The sequence below is a fragment of the Gossypium hirsutum genome, chromosome A02 (genome assembly GCF_007990345.1).
Source record: "Gossypium hirsutum isolate 1008001.06 chromosome A02, Gossypium_hirsutum_v2.1, whole genome shotgun sequence".
Taxonomy (NCBI): domain Eukaryota; kingdom Viridiplantae; phylum Streptophyta; class Magnoliopsida; order Malvales; family Malvaceae; genus Gossypium; species Gossypium hirsutum.
In genome coordinates this window covers 26406376-26414255 of record NC_053425.1, presented here as the reverse complement: position 1 = coordinate 26414255, position 7880 = coordinate 26406376, and the positions used below count along the sequence as shown (strand labels likewise).

Below are 7880 nucleotides of genomic sequence, written 5' to 3'. Positions count from 1 at the left end.
TGTTGATGAAAAATGAAAGATATGTTAAAGATTAATATGTTTTGTGTTGAAGTTTTTGGTGATTTTGAGTAGTTAGGGCTAAATTACAAAAATAAATTTTTGAAGGACTCAAAGGTGAAATAAATGAAATGTATGGACTTATATGGGTACTAGGAAGATTCGGTCCTTAAGGAGTGTGACCAAATTTTGTGTATTTTGTGTTTTGTGGAATAAAGACTAAATTGTGAAAGTGCGAAATATTAGGGGTAAAAATGTAATTTACCCATTTATGCGTTATTAGACTAAATTGAATGAAAATATGTTAAAATGAGATTTATTTGAATATGTTAAGATCAAGAAACCAAGAAATTGGATTTAGATCGGGGAAAACCGAAAGTAGTTGAGTAGCCGATCAATTAGTCGACGACATCCGAAGAAAGTTTATAAGCAATTAGATATTAAAATTTCGGAATAAATGTTAGTTATATATGCTGAAATGGAAATATGATAAATGTATATATAGCTGAATGTGATATGTGTGAATTATATGTTAAATTAAGGCTTGGTAAGCTAGCTATTAAGGTGAAATGCTAATGTTAGTATTTGATTTGGTAATAATCTGTTTGGGGACAGCAGCAGTAAGGTGATTTTGGAAAATCACCATAATTTGTAGGAGTTGAATTAGAAGCTGAGTGAATTATGTCATTAAAGCTTGAAGAGTCTATTTTCTTACAAAAGAAACTATAAAAACAAAAGAGTTACCGATCTTGAGATATTTGAAGTATTGTGGGGCTGAGTCAAAATGACTACTAGATTCCCTGTTCTGTTTTTAGAAAATCATTATAAATTGTACAAAAATTATTATAAGATAAAATTTATATGCTTAGACTCCTTAATGAGTCTAGTTTCAAATGAGATCAAATACAACACATTTTGAATTCTGTAAAATGAGAAATTTGATTCGTAGTGAAGAGTGGTCAGAATAGTCAAACAGTGAAACAGGGGAAACTTTAAGAAAAATCTGGTATTGATTGGACAAGCCTAAAATTCTGAAAATTTTATGGATGGAAGATATACGAGTCTATATTCAGGGAAAATTAACGGAAAGTGATTTGGAGTTTAGTAGCTCCAGTTATAAATAATTTAGTAACTACTGCTCAGGAAAACAGCTCGTAGTGAATATGTGATTTTGTTGTAAACATTAATGAAAATTTGCCAATGAATTATTTATTGATTATTATAAAGCTTACTATAATCTATGTGTGTGAAAGTCGGATCAATATATATATTATTCTGAAAGTAATACTTGAATAGTCGATTAATGACTATTTTAAATTTTGTTGAACTTAAGCTCAAGAGCAAAGGGGAACTAGATCCGATAAAGGGAAGGAAAAAGTAATTGAATAGCCATTGAAGTCGTTCGACAACATCTGAGGTAAGTCTTCGAGTAATGACCCTACTTGAATTATATTGAAATGATTAGTCATACTATGATGGATAGTCGAATGTGCATAGAGACTATGTTATAAAGCCAATTGAAATCATGCTCTTTGTGTGTGGCTATTGAGCCGAAATTGGAAAGGTTTAATAAATGCTTTGTGTTTGAGCCTTAGTAACGAAAGTGAAATATGGATGTGTCATGATTGTTGATATATGTGTGCATGAGCATTTGAATGATATCCGGGCTAAGACCCGAAGGCATTTGTGCGAATTGATATATCCGGGTTAAGACCCGAAGGCATTTGTGCGAATTGATATATCCGGGCTAAGACCTAAAGGCATTTGTGCGAATTGATATATCCGGGTTAAGACCCGAAGGCATTTGTGCGAATTGATATATCCGGGCTAAGACCCGAAGGCATTTGTGCGAATTGATATATCCGGGTTAAGACCCGAAGGCATTTGTGCGAATTGATATATCCGGGATAAGACCTGAAGGCATTTGTGCGAATTGATATATCCGGGCTAAGACCCGAAGGCATTTGTGCGAATTGATATATCCGGGATAAGACCCGAAGGCATTTGTGCGAATTGATATATCCGGGATAAGACCCGAAGGCATTTGTGCGAATTGATATATCCGGGATAAGACCCGAAGGCATTTGTGCGAACTGATATATCCGGGCTAAGACCCGATGGCGTTTGTGCGAATTGATATATCCGGGCTAAGACCCGAAGGCAATTGTGCAAGTTGATATATCCGGGCTAAGACCCGAAGGCATTCGTGCGAGTTGCTATACCCGGGTTAAGACCCGAAGGCAATTGAGCTTGTGGTTATATCCGGCTAAATTCCGAAGAAACTTGGGTTTGAATGTGAGCGTTTTGTGCTGCAATAAATTCAATTAATACGCTCGATAAACCCAAACGATAAGGTATGTTTGCATGTGCTTCGAAAAAAAAAAAAGTCGATTCGTTTTAAATAATATTCGTTCAATCGACTAACGAATTTTCGGCTTTTAGATAGGTTGATACCTTGTGTGTGTATATGTTGATGAAGTGTGAAGTAAGTATGCTTATGAGAATGTGAATTAATAAAGTGATTTATTTAGCTATGTGAATGCAATACTTTAGTCAAAGCCGATTTCATTACTTGAAACTTACTAAGCTTTAAAATGCTTACCCCGTTGCTTTGGCTCTCTGTTTTATAGATATTGTTCGTTAGCTATCGGATTCGGGATCATCGAAGTCGAAGTCATCCACACTATCAAAGCTCTTTTGGTACTCTTTTAGTTGAACTCTGGATATGGCATGTATAGGACTACCCGTTTGTTGTGGGTCATGGACCCTTTGGACTTGTATAATTTTGGTTAGCCATGCGAAAATGGCTTATATATGTTTGAGTATAATGTTATAATCATTTAGTGTGAATATGCTTGACAAGGATTGGCCATGGGAATGGTTAATCACCATCATCATTTGTGCTACTCATGCTAAAAGGGCTAGTTGAATCATGGAAACTATGAAATAGGTAAAGTCTACCTTAAAGGCAGATGCTGACAGCAGCAGTGATGTAGATTTGGAAAATCACTAAAAATAGTAGGAATGGAATTAAATAGTGAATAAATTATGTAAACGAACCCTGATGAATTTATTTTCATAGGAAAGTAACGAAACGATCATATGGACAGTATGTTAAGAGATATTCAGGTTCTCGTGAGACAGGGCCAGAACGGTTTCTGGATTCCCTGTTCCGAATTTGGAAATTCATTATAAATTAACCAGAGATAATTAGGAGTCATACCATATATGTATAGATTCCTCTCTGAGTGTAGTTTCCATAGAAACAAACGGCATCAGTATTGAAGCTCTGTGCAGGGAGATATCCAAGTCGTAATGCGCAAAGGTCAGTGTAGTCGATCCCTGTAACATGGGGCACTTTGACTAATAAACTGTACTAATTGGCCTGACCAAAAATTCTAGAAAAAAATATGTAGACGGGCATATGAGTCTAGTTTCAGGGAAAAATCACGAAACTGATTTTCGAGTTGTGAAACTTAAGATATGATTTTTAAAGCGACTAGTACGCAGGTTGGGAAGCGTCTGGGAAATATTTTTATAAGGGGTTTAAAGTCTGTTAACACCTCGTGTTCGACTCCGGTGTCGGTCTCGGGTTCGGGGTGTTACAGCACCAGTAGAGCTATTTATATAATTTTGAGAGATTGTTACTTTGCCAAAAAGTAGAGAGAATTTATTCCCAACTACTAAATATATTTTTCTAGAATAACAATTCTATCGATTTCTATTAAAAAAGAGAGAATTTTCATTTTCACCCAAAAAGAAAAGAAAACTTTTTCTAGTTTTGTGTTTTGATTCAACTGGTTCGAGCCCACACTCAAAGTTGTTCATGGTATGAGAATAGCGAAGAAGATCACTTAGTTGAAAGCTGAAAATCGTCAAGGATCCACTTATTCAAAAATACATGTATGATTTCGATCTAAGGATAATTGTTATAAATATCACAAACTAGTCGATTTTCAAATTTTTTAATTATCCATTGTGCTAGAAAATTGTTTTCAAACTAAATTTTTTCCAACTTGAACTAGAAATAAGTTAGTGGGAGACATAATGATTAAGAGGTTGTACATTTGGCTGTTGAAATAGAGACTGGTGAAGGAAGTGAGAGAGTACTATATAAAAGACATATGTTATCCCCCGGGATTGTCCTTTTCTTTCTCTATTCTTTCTTCACCATCTTCACTGGTTGGGTTGCAAGGAAGAAATATGAAAAGCAATCTACATGAAGGAAAGAAGCTACGGATTGTGCACAAATAACTGATGATTTATCGAGCTAGAAAGTTTCCTAATCTTTTTGTATGTATAGATTGAAGGAAATGAGAGAAAGTTAAAAATGTCAATTAGCCGCCGGATCTATTTTGTTCTGGGTTGAAGTCTTGAATAAATCTTAAATGGTTTCTATATACAAGTGGAAACACAAAAATATACACACTTATTCATGCCCTCTTTAACTTAAATTCATGCAAGTTCGGTAAAATTCTTGTCAAAAAATATATAATTATTATAAAATAATTATTTTGTACTTAAATTATTAACATAATGAATTTTAATTAATTTTGTAATTAATTTTGATTAATTTTGATTATTTTTGATAGATTTGCGCAAAGGGCAAAAAACGGTTCGGCAAACACTACTAGAAGCGTAAAACTGATAAACAATTTTGAAGCATCAAGGCGAATTAATTTTTTAGCCTAAGATGATACAAATTATGTGTATTAATTCATAATATAATTAATTTTAATTTATATCCAATTTAATTTGGGTTAAATAAATTATTATTAATTAATTATGAAAAGTGGCCTAGCTGAGCTGAACCGAGAAAACTGAACCCACCGAGTTCTGGGCAGCCCAAAACCATCCCACATGTTGAGCCAATCAGCTTGCTTGGCTGGTTAATTAGCTTTCAAACTGACCCTTGAAGACTTTTTCAAATTGCGAACAAACCCTTCCACTATTTATGCCTTTCTAAATTTGCCCCTATCTTAATATAGAGAGTTTCAAAACTTCAAACTTGTCACATGTGTGGCTGGCCATGGGAGGGTTCTTTGGCTGCTAATTTTTGCTATTTTTAGCAGCCATTTAAACCTATAAAAACCACCATTGGCTACTCATTTGAAACACACCTCAACTTTCTCATCTGTTCTCTTCTCTCTCAATTTTCTCTCTTCATTTCCCATCCATTTTTTCTTTATCCTCTTGTCAATTTCACCTCTTGAAAAAGAGTCGTTCATCGACCATTTGGAGCAGCATTAAAGTGTTCGTAGCAGCCTCGGTTTGACAAGAACAAGTGGAGAAGGAAGAGTGGAGCAAACCAGTCAAGCCACGGAGAAACACTAGATTTGATTCTTGTTCCCTATCCTTTTAATTTTTTTTGTTGTTATGATGAATATATTTATGAATATTTGTGATGTTGAAATGTTTAATTTAATTTATATGGCTTAAATTTAATTCATGTTAGGTTGATTGCATTTCATCTACTTAATTTATTAAAATTGTGTTTGTGTTGTTATAGGCCTCGGTAAGATGTTTGATTAAGTAAAACCATGACTAAGTTATTCTTGCATTACAATTGTAAGGTAACTAATGAATTAATTATTTAAAAATATTGAAATTGTAATTAATTGATACGATACTTAATCAATGCATGTTTAATCATCTAAGGTAGCTGAGAGTTAAATTGGCAAAGGTATCTAGCGATACATTTGCCTTGCAGATTTTCCAAGATTATTGTGATTTAATTGTTTCAAGGTAGAAATATATTGTTACCTCATGTAATCTTTTATGTGCTTATGAGATTGAATTAATTATTTGAATTGGCATAGAGATATGTACAAGAGATTATTTTAATTTCATATGTATGTATGTGCATTAACACATTTGTTTATTAAAATATGTTTAATCAGTTGAATTGACATAGAGATATAGTCAAGATATAAATGGATTTTGGTAGGTAAGCATGTTCATAAGTTAGCAAATTACTGAGTTGCCATGAATTTATTCATAACAACATAAACATGAATTTTATAATCCTAAGTTAAGAAATGTAATTAATCTAACACAATTATTTCATCTTGATTAAAATCATCTTTTTGAAATCATGCATAGGAACTTTATTTTACTTTATTTATTTTACTTTGTTAAAATTTTAGTTTTTAATCACCTCTTCAAATCAAAATATTTTTCTTCACAAAAGTGTTTTAAATTGCATTCATAAATAATTCTTTTGACAGTCCCTGTGGGTACGATAACTCGACATTTATTTGTCACTTTATTACTTGTACGATTGTGTACACTTGCACATTTCCGTCGTTCCAAGTTTTTGGCGCCGTTGCCGGGGATTGTTTTAAAAAGTCATTATTTGTGAATTTGTTAGTTTTGCATTTTGGTTTATTTTTCTATTCAATTTTAACTTAATTAATTTTTCTATGATTATTTCAGGTGTTTACAAGTATTGACCAAATTATCAATTTACTCCCTATAGACCTTGAGATTGAAAGAACTTTTTGATAGTGAAAAAGACATGCAAGTCAGAGAAGGACCAAAGAGATGAACCTCGATAATTTGAATCAAGAAAACGGAGCAGACCTTGCTCAAAATCCTATCCTTATTGCTGATGATAGGGATAGAGCTTTAAGACAGTATGTTGTACAAGTGTTTTATGATATTAATCCGGGTATTAGGAGACCTGAAATTGAGGCTCAACAATTCGAGTTGAAGTCAGTCATGTTCTAGATGCTTCAGACTGTGAGCCAATTCAATGGAATGCCTACTGAAGATCCTCATCTTCACTGAATACTATTTATGGAGGTGAGTGATTCTTTCAAGTTAGCCGGAGTACCTGAAGATGTATTATGATTGAAGCTATTCCCATATTCGTTAAGGGATAGAGCTCGAGCCTAGTTGAACTCACTGCCACCAAATTCAATTTCCACATGGCAAGAGTTAGCAGAAAGATTCCTTATGAAGTATTTCCCGCCTAAAAAGAATGCTAAGTTGAGGAATGAGATCACTTCTTTCCAACAAATGGATGATGAGTCCTTGTATGAGGCATGGGAAAGGTACAAAGAATTATTACGAAAGTGCCCTCATCATGGAATCCCACATTGCATCCAAATTAAGACGTTTTATAATGGTCTCAATGTACATATGAGGATGGTAGTGGACACTTTTGCTAATGGTGCTCCCTTTTCTAAGTCTTATAATAAAGCTTATGAAATCATTGAGAGGATCGCCAGCAACAATTATCAATGGTCAACCAATCAAGTAGTGTCAAGAAGACGAGTCGTTGGAATATATGAAGTGGACGCTGTCACTTTACTCGCATATCAGGTATCATCAATATCATCAATGCTTAAAAATTTTACCGCTAATGGGTTTATGAGTTTTGCAGCTCAGTTACCGAATCAAGTTGAAAATGTAGCCTATGTCTATTGTAGGGAAGGACATTTGTTCGAAGAATGTCCATCAAACCTAGAATCCATGTATTATATGGGTAACCATAACCAAAATCGAGGAAGGCAATGACTACAATCCAATTTCTATAACCCATCGTGGTGAAACCACCCAAAATTTTCCTGGAGTAACCAAAAGGCTAGAACTAGAAACACTTATGCCTAACCTAGACCGACCCAACCACCTAGTTTTCCCCAACAAGTTTAGAAACCAACCCTAGCTGAACCATCCAATAGCTTAGAGAATCTATTGAAGGCAAACATGGAAAAAAATAATGCCATTCTAAGGAATTTAGAGAATCAAGTGGGCCAACTTGCAACTAAACTCAAAAATTGACCACAAGGTGTTTTACCTAGTGATACAGAGAATTTGAGAAATCCAGGGAAGGTGCATTGTAAAGCATTGACATTGAGAAGTAGAAAGACATTAGAGCC

At 34.1% G+C, this 7880-nt stretch overlaps 1 non-coding gene across 1 annotated transcript; it reads right to left on the bottom strand.

Annotated features, from left to right (window-relative positions):
• Positions 1 to 6984: 6984 nt before the first annotated feature.
• On the bottom strand, positions 6985 to 7091 carry LOC121217601 (small nucleolar RNA R71). Its single transcript, XR_005913742.1, has one exon. It is a non-coding gene; the product is annotated as a small nucleolar RNA R71 (small nucleolar RNA).
• Between the last annotated feature and the right edge of the window lie 789 nt (positions 7092 to 7880).